This window comes from Penaeus vannamei, chromosome 4 (genome assembly GCF_042767895.1).
Source record: "Penaeus vannamei isolate JL-2024 chromosome 4, ASM4276789v1, whole genome shotgun sequence".
Taxonomy (NCBI): domain Eukaryota; kingdom Metazoa; phylum Arthropoda; class Malacostraca; order Decapoda; family Penaeidae; genus Penaeus; species Penaeus vannamei.
The window spans coordinates 15,363,035-15,373,034 of record NC_091552.1 but is presented as its reverse complement, the minus strand read 5'-3'; the positions used below and the strand labels follow the sequence as shown (position 1 = coordinate 15,373,034).

Sequence of the window (10,000 nt, the reverse complement as noted above, 5' to 3'; positions counted from 1 at the left end):
TATAATATATATATATATATATATATATATATATATATATATATATATATATATATATATATATATATATCATATATACATGTATAATATATATATATATATATATATGTATATATATATATATATATATATAAAAATATATATATATATATATATATATATATATATATATATATATATATATATATATATATATTAATGTATGTATATATGCTTGTGTGTGTGTGTGTTTTGTCTTAGGATAAATATATGTATGTAGGCCTCTTTTTCTGATTGTCCGTCTCTTTCCCGCACTTCCTTTCTCGCTTTAACATCTATCATTTAACCTCTATATATGAAATATATGAATTATTTACTTGTTTTCAAGTAAGATTGAACACTGCCCTTTCATATAAAAGAGCTATTTAGCATTTATGATATGAGAGTAAGTGATTATTTGATGTCCAACCTAAGGTAGTGAGGCAAGCCATAATGTGGCTCCTCATAGTCAACCGGGAGTCAGTTCCTAGTCTTCCTGTCTGTTCAGTTCCTAGTCTTCCTGTCTGTTCAGTTTAGACCTTTAGCTTTTGAAAGATTTTTTTTTTTTTTTTTTTTTTTACTCATTATTATCATAATAGAAATTAACAATATCAATTTAATAGCATTAGAGAAAACAAATCCAAGGATTAAGAAAACATATGGACTACTAATTGATCTAAGTCAAATACATACAAAGAATTAAACAGAGTCAAACTATCACCAAAACCTTTTGTCAGTTTAGTCGTATCTTTGGGAAACTGGAGTAGGTTCTCTCTGAGATCCACAGGAGGTTATAAGTATGACCTGTAGTGAGTGGGTATGTGACCAAATAATCAGACTGGCTGTTACAATAATGTGCATAAGAACAAGAAATCTGATTACTGAATGTTCTATAAAATTATAGCTGTCCACATAGGTGAGAAAAAAACATTGTAGCATTTCAGTATATGTAACATTTTCCCTTCATATTATTGCCCAATGTAAGGGATATGTGTACCTGGAGTCAGAGCTATGTGCTACCATGTAAAAAGGGCATCTTTATGCAGTGTAATAGGATATCAACTTGCAGCCTGAATGGGCATCTTTATGTAGCCAAAATAACCTCTTTATATAGTTTATTAATACATCTTTATATAGAGTAAGAGGGTGTCTTTGTTTGATGTGAATATATAGTGTAATGGGTTTTTTATAAGCTATAAGCAAGCATCTCCATATAGTGTTAATAGACATCTTCATGCACTGTAAAGAATATGTAGTATAAAGTGTTAAAGAGCAGGGGAAAAATTCTAATTGGGAATTTTCATGTGAAAAAATGCACATTCATTTAATGCTGGAGGGCATTTGCCCATCATAGTATGTAAAAATGCATCTTCACATAACAGAAGACATCATATTGTGTGAATCAGCATCATGTGTAAAAGAGCATCCCTGTATACTGTATGCAGCATATATATACAACATCAATGGGCATCTTCATGAAATATGTACTAGCAGGTTTTTCTTATGGTGTAACAGGGCATATATTCTTATGCAAAAGTATTTAGTGTGAATCTGTTTCTTTATATAGTATACAGTACATGGAATCTCTTTGTAAATGGGTGACCTTATATAGTGTTCATGGTATTTTCATGAAGTTAGCATCTCCATATAACCATTAACCTTTCATTGGGCGCTGATAGAAATAAGGAAAAATATGAGAAAATAGCTGTTTGCATAAACATATAATGATTACTTATGTTTCTTTCACATCACTGCTCATCGACAGCTTTGATACTTATAATATACCATGATATAATATTAGAATAACTAACCATAATTCTTTCCATGGGAAATGTATTGGAAAAATTAAATACTCTAACAGTAGTCACCTAACTTATCAATATGTTAGTCAAACAGTTCAAAGTACACAATAGCTAATTATAGGGAAAATAACTGTGATAACTCAGATTTAAAAAATTAAGCCCAAAATACCCTTTTTGTATACATGGATATTTTCATATAGTGTATAGGCATCTTCCATTATATAAGAGGGTATTTTCATAATGTGAATGGGTATCATAATGTATAAAAAGACATTTTCATATAATGGAAAAGTGGATCTCCATACAGTGTTAAAGAGCTTTTCTGTAATAAGGTCATCTTCATGTGTGTAGTACAGCATAAGAGATTATCTTTGTATGGTGTGAATGGACATCATATAATGTATATATGAGGTGGTACATTAAAATCCTGTAAAATGCTGTATATTTATAATGTATGAGGGAGTCTTATATAATTTAGGTGGGCATTAAACATTAAAAAATATTCCTTTTCATTCACGGTAAGTGGTGTAACTAAGAATATGCATAAAATTCTCATTCATTACTGTCAAAGACTGCTTAATGGTTTAAATGAATAAATGTGATAGACATCTAAGGTCATACAGCACTATGGTAAAATGAGTGAACAATTAGGATAAAGACTGTTAAATGTGGCCTAATGAAGTAAATAGGAGATTAGTAAAGGAAAGGGTTAAGGGCATAGGATAGAAGTAATCAACAGGTAATACAGGTAGAGATGGCTGTTGGAGTTGGAGAAGTAGCAGGAAAAAAATCTGGGGGATGAGATAAGGGGACTGGAGAAGGACACTGTTGTGACAGAATGGATTCACAAGAGTATCCAAGTGGAAGAGGTAAGGATGATGGGGAAGAAAAAGGGAATGGTGCACATGGAGAAGGACAGGATGGGGTGTGTTGGGAAAGAGTGGGAAGAAAAGGGGTAGCGGGAACTTGAGGGGGAGGAGGATGGATATTGGCAAATACTTTGAATATAGAGGGAGTAGGAATAGAGGTGGAGGGTGGATGAGAGAGTGGAACATTTTTTGGGGTCATGTCTAGGAATTTTTGGATGTCTTCAAGAGTTTCTGGAGGAGATTTGGGTGGGGAGGTCTGAGAAACAAAGGATCCCTTGTAGGGAGGAGAAGATGGGATAGATGTTTGAGGAGCAATGGAAAAGGAGGATGTGGAAGGTGAAAATGGAATTGAATGTTTAGGTTGCCTGAGGAAGTGTAGGCATCGGAGAAGTGGTAGAGATTGGAGTATCTGGATTTAGACTGGATATGAATGTGTCTTGGGAGTAGGGGGAGTTGAGGTAGGATGGTTCAGGGTAGTGGGAAGAGATACTGGAAATATCTTGTGAAGATGATTGGGAGTTGGGTGAAGGACTGTTTTGGAATAGGTAGACAGAGAAAAGCCTGGTCTCCGTGCTTCCTGCCTGGCCTCATGTAGAGTGAGGCTTAGTTTGAATCTGAGAACTGCTACCTTACATTTGAGCTAATAGGCAACGCAGTTCCTATAAAATACATTATGGGAGTTACCACGATTGACACATGTACGTAACAGAGCAGGGCAATTTGAACGTTCATGACCAGGTTGAGCACATAGAGGGCAACGGGCTGTGGAGAGACAGTGTTTGAATGGTTGACCAAAACGCCAACATTTCTTACATTGACATGGAAAGGGCCGACATAGTAAGACAATCCACTAATATAAACTTCATGGTGGTGGTCATGTCTTCGGAAGCTAATCTTGGCAATAATGGTATGGGACTTACCCTAGCCTCTGGGAGAAATAGCGTAGCACTATACTGCCACTGCATCTTAATCAGCAAGGCAGGCAAGTAGGTCATTTTCACAATCTGACCAGTTCTTATCATAGATACGACAAGTAGTCGGGAAAATAGAAACAGTTCCAATACAAGTATTAAGAGATGGGTGAAGTTCAGCAGGAATGGGTTTGCCAGTGAGCTAAGTTAGGTTAGATAGTGAACAAGCTTGGGATTCAGATGTAACTTTTACAAGGCATGAACGACCAGAGACACTGTTGAAAGAGAAGGCATTCTCAAAAGGGGGCTATGGGGTGGAATCATAAACATTGATCCCACTTGGCTGGGCCAAAGAGAGTACTCAAAAAGTTTGCAGAGGTAGAGGCAGTAGAAGGATGAGGGCGGGAGGAAGATGAGATAGTGTGGAGTGGAGTGGTTTTGTGGGCGGGAAGACAATAAGGATGAGGAGTAGTGATAAGGGGAGAGGGGGTAGGCTTTGAAGAAGACTGTGCAGCAGGAGATGGAGTGGGGAATGGTGGGAAAGAGGAAAGGATGCATTCTGAAGGTTGAGTAATGACCTGGTTGGTTGGTTCAGAATGGATAGCGTTGTCAGTAAATATCGAGGAAGGGTATTAGCATCAGTGGTTGGAGCCATGGTCAAAGGAGTGACAGGGGTCGGAAAACCAACAAAGTCAAATTTAGATAGGCTAGTTGATGAAGGAGCAAGCCTTTAATGTCCCTATTAAGGATAAATAATCTTCATTGCTGGTCATGGTGAGCCTGAATAAAATTGGGAAAAGAAAGAGTCAATTCCTCAGGGTTCCCATAAGGGGTAAGAGGTAGTTGAGTACCAAAGGAATCTAGGGATTCATGACTTGATTCTAGAGCCCATGACTCCTGGAGGCCATTCATGACTGACACAAAGCCAGCCTTTCATCATTTCAGCACAGCTCTCACACCTTAGGAATAAGACAGCAGGGGATGAAGAAGATAAGGAGGAAGAAAGGGGAAGAAGAAAAGACCATACAAAATTAGTTGAAGCAAAGGCTGAGGTTGAAGATAGGGGCAAGCCCATATATTGGGCCTCAAACTCTGTCTCCCAAGCCCCCCACGACAACAACAAGCAAGGGATTAAGAGGTACTGTCAAAGAAAGTTGCAATATTCTCATAGCATTTACTATTACCGTATATAGATTTCTGTTTGAAAATATGAGAATAATTAAGTTGAAACATTGATAATGTCAATTTCCTTTGACAAGTCAGTTATTTACTATAATGTATGACAATCATCTTTAATGTAAAATCAATCATGGTGGTTAGATTAAGGCCAAACAATCTTTTGAGTATGGATATTTTATCAAAAGACAAAAGGAAAACACTGGTAAATACTGTTTTGTTTTGTTACAATGAAAAAATATTTAGTGGAATAGTTAATAATTTACTATTCAATGCCTAACAGTATCTCGTTTTTATCTAAAACAAGATCATTTCTTTCATTTTTTTCTTATTGCTAATGAAGGTCATTCCACAAAAAAACATACTATTTGTTGAAATATTTTATTATGAAACTGATAGTTACAATACTCTAATGTACAATACCATATTCATAACCTAAATACAAGCACATAGAGTGGACACTGTGCTTAAGCCTACTGAATCTGAAATATGTCTGATAAAGTAGATAGACTAAATTATTACTTGGTCATTCCATAATCCCATTCATTCCCATACATACATTGCCACACTCAGCCTTCAGAAATTCCAGTAATTGAAATATAGTAGTAGATTTATTTGTTGAAAAAAATGTGATTCCAGACAGTGTTGTCCACAGGTAGAGTGAAAGTTTGCTAAATTCAATGAGCAAATATTTTATCGTAGCCTTGTAATGTAGGAATCAAATGAACCAATTACATATGCCATACTTATTTATACATGCTTAATTTACATGGATGTAAATAATAGCAATTTTATCTTAGTCAACTTAATTTGAGCAACATACAAGGCTGAATCAGTTAACAAATTTTCACTGCTTATTGGCACTAGCAACAGGTCTTGCGTGTGGTCACTTGTTCACACCTGAATTCATGCTTCCGCTACTGCTTTCAGGTTTCAGTTTTATTGTCACCTTTACACAAGCTTTTTTTATTTGAAGGATTAAAGGGGTTCAAAAGAAGAAAATACTATTATTTGGGGAAGGGGAAAAAAGTGCAGTTAAAAAAATAAGTGTGGGTAGGAGTAAAAAAAAAATTATATATATATATATATATATATATATATATATATATATATATATATATATATATATATATATATATATATACATAAAAATCTTGCCATGTTAAAAAGACAAAAAGACAACCCATGCAAATTACCCCCATAAGTGAGCATAGTGATACACTGGTCCATGATATCAAATGATTCTCATTATTTAGATATTTAGTTTTCTTTCTTTTCTCTCTCTTTTTTTTGGTGCGTTTCCAAGGTGACTCTATGTGGAGACGAGGGCAAGTGTGCAGCTATGAGGCAGAAGTGTCAAGAGGACGGATCTTTGGACAGGTATCTTCAATCACCGTAGGCATATTTTAATACACTTGGGGAAAGTATCGGTTCCAATTATCTATATCAATATATTTTTTGAAGGGGTGAAGTATAGGCCAATTTAGGGAAGGTAAATCGGGGAATATAATTTGTGAGGAGAATTTACCTAAGGAAAACAAGGAAGAAAAGAAAAGGAAATGGGTTTTACTTGATCTTTGAATAGTTGTTTGATCTCCCCTCCAGTTATATCAACATTAAGCAGGAAATAATAATAAAATAATATCATAGGGGTATTGACATGGTATGTTCTGGCCACTGTTTTTTTCCTGATAAAATTTCAGTCATGTAAATTGGGATTTCAGTGCCTGAGCCAAGCTTCTAGTGGTCATGTGGCAGCAGGGGGGCTAAATGTAAAGATTAATAAACATAGCATATTTTTGGGGGAGGAAATCCCTATTGGAAACCAAATTTCTTCATCTACAATATTATCTACAATTTTTGGATTATGGATAAAGATGGCCAATAGTCTAATCATGTAATAAACAAAATCATTCTTTAAGTTGATTGTATCTTGGTCACATTTGAGTTGTAGTAAAACATGCCTCAGAAAAGTAAAACAGAGAAAGGTATCCTATATGTTGTTTAAATATTTAGCAAGTGCAGTACATAATAGCAATAATAGTAATAGTAATTGAAATTAATAATAATAATGATAATAGTGACAATATCAATATCAATAATAATAATGATAATAATGATAATGATAATAATAATAATAATCAATAACAACAACAATAACAGTAACAACAGCAATAATTAATAATAATAAAAAAGCATATATAACACAAAGTTAATCTTCAGTGCACATAATGTGAATAATTTTCCAAACTGGCTTGATTAATTAGGATTTACAGGGATTAAGGAGGGGGGAAGGGACAGGAAAACAATAGAACATATTAGTTTAAAAATATAAGAACAAGAAGAAAAGCAAATTCTATGTCAATTAGGGTTTTCACTAATGTGCCACCAAAACTACTATAAATCATCATAACAATAACAATAAGCAATAATAACTTTTAATGGGGAGATTTTCAGCATAAGTTTTTTTTTCTTCACTTCAAATCCTCATAACCAAAACCCGATCACACACACACCGGCCTCCTTGGAATATTTTAATAGGGGCTGAGAATTAAGTTCTTTCACACCGTTTAAATACAACTCGCACACTAGATCAACCGTACAGTCATATTCCATTAAAACAGTCAGAAAACATTTAGACATTATCATTGTTTTTTTTTTTTCTTCTTATATATTAGACACAAAAAATTTAAAGTCACATGACATTATTTGACAACAGTCTTGCTTTTCCTTCAACAAATCTAAGCCTTCCTTTTTCTCTCTCTAATTATTTATATATATATATATAAAAGAGAGTTTATTTAAAAAGGGAAATCAAAACAAAAACAAAACTAAGTGAAGTGTCTACACTGTATATCACAGTTTTAACCTAATATACCATTAAAAGGTTGCATTACCATCAATAAGTCTATTTATGTAAGCACATGTCCAATTCAAAAATACATATTAGAACAGTTTACTGAACAGGAGGAAAATATCTATGTAAAAATCCACACTGCAAGCAGATTTTGCCTTTCATTAAACACATTTGAGATTATCCAATCAAATCATTGCAATGGAAACTTACAAAATTATTTTTTTCTTCAGAAACATATGAAAAAGAGGGAGACATAAGGAGTAAAATAAAAATATAGTAAACTGTACTGCAAAAGATAACAAACAGAATGTATAGAGATAAGGATTTGTGTTTTGAAGAAAGATTAAATTCATGTATACAAATATTTATTTAATTTTCAAACAAAATATTAACAGGTCAATATCAGAGCGTTCAACTCATGAAAAAAAGGAAAAAGAAAAAAATATATATACACACATAAAGATGGGTCACATTTTCTCCCGGTGGGAATCCAGTTCACATTTTCTGAAATAAAATATTCTAAACAATAATTGTAATGATTAAAGTAATAATAAAGAAAGAAGAAGAAAAAAATTACTTCAAAAGTAACATTCTTTGGTTTATTTCATTTAAATACAAACAAGTTGAAATTTTGTCCAACTGTTCCTTACAATTTTCCCCACTCTTTGAACAGCAAGATTACATATCGTCAGAACTTATTATACACTGGTTTACAATTTAGTTACAAGATAAAATACTGCAGACCAAAGACACACACTTATATAATGTATCCTGTGGCTTCATAATTATAAAATCCTTCTGCCTTTCCTTTCATTACAAGTTTGTAATGTACAAATAGCATGATTTTTCTACTCCCCATCTTATTTTCAGTCATGTCAATGATGGTTTTCCACATCCTCCTTTCTTTAGTGTATCAGCTGTCATTTTTAGACATTTAAATGATAATATACAGTTAAGATGTGTTATGGAATATATTCATGGCTAATTAAGTATTCATAATGGAGCTAGTTACAATTTGAACTATTTACGAACAAAGAACGTATTAATTCAAAACTTTCAGGGGGCGTATAAAACCACACATAACCACAGAGTAATGTTTCTGGGAAGAGTCAATCATTCTGTAATACACATTGCTCCTTCTCTATCTCTCACTCTCTTATCTTTCTCTCTCTACATATTACACATAAAAGACAGTACTGGTAGAAAAGCACATCGACAAAATGAAACATACTATTCTTTTTTTTTTAGCTTTTTTTTTTACCCTATTACCTAAGGTCTACCAACTAGCCAAATCAATGCTTAACCATAAACCAGACTAGAGTGGGTGATTTCTTGCCCATGTTCGTGAATCAGCCATTTTGAACCTTACTTGGAATTTCAATAAGGTTTATTACCTTGCGCACCCTAAATAAATAAATTAGAAAAAATATATATCCATCACAATTGAAAAAAGAAAGAAACGATCATACTGTGCACCTTTTAGCGTAGGGTAGGGGGGTTCCCTACAATGCGTTTCCACACTCACTGGTAGAGTATATGGTATCTCCCTCTCATTCACACAAAATATTGTAGCAAATATGTTGGCACTGAGAATGATACTGCCTAGGGTCCTAAATCTAAGAACAAGTAACAGGTTGATGGAAAAAGAAAAATGGAACTACCTTTTTTTTTCTAACATGTACTCCAATTGCTCACTTTTATGTCAAAACAGTTGATGCAAATGGATATCACCTTGATATCCTCCTAAAGAATGGCTCTTCAAAATATATATATATATCTTACACATACACACTTTACCTCAATAAAGTATGACTGGTTGTAGTTGCTAGCTGAGCTAAGCCAAGATCATTTCTTTTACACCAACCTTTTTTTTTTCAAAAAGAAAGAACTTAAAAAGGCTGATCATCTCCCAATGAAATTATGATGAATGGAGACAGGAAAAAAACAACAAAAAGTTATTTGTACAATTTTTTCTTTTCTTTTCTCTTGAACTGTGAATCTCAATTTTGCTTTTGAAAACTTCTCACCTTTATGTTCCATGTTACTAGAGCCAAATAAGTCTCTTGCTATTTCTAGCAATTGATAATTATAGCTTTGAAAAGAATTTCTAGACAATAATAACACATGCTAAGTATTTGGACTTCATCCGTGAGCATAATTTTACTGTTTAATAATCAGCCTTAACTAGTGTTCTTTTTGTTTTCCGTTTTCATCTACGAACAAGAGACTAATAATAGTACACTCGATAATTCTCACACGAACATTTCCAAAAACAGACCAAATTATGTAAATGTTCGTTAAACTTACTGACGTGAAAATCATAATGCCTTTGTACTTACAAGCACAGCAGGAACTCTGGCTTTCCTC

The 10,000-nt window shown here is 33.5% G+C and overlaps 1 protein-coding gene across 28 annotated transcripts in view; it reads right to left on the bottom strand.

Moving 5' to 3' along the window:
- Window positions 1-7,981: 7,981 nt before the first annotated feature.
- Window positions 7,982-10,000, bottom strand: part of LOC113820726 (very low-density lipoprotein receptor) — a 779,919-nt gene continuing 777,900 nt past the window's right edge. For all 28 annotated transcript variants that reach the window (XM_070120753.1, XM_070120740.1, XM_070120733.1 and 25 more), the window contains one exon: window positions 7,982-10,000. This exon is cut by the window's right edge and continues 1,421 nt beyond it. The gene's annotated coding sequence lies outside the window, so the exon portion shown is untranslated.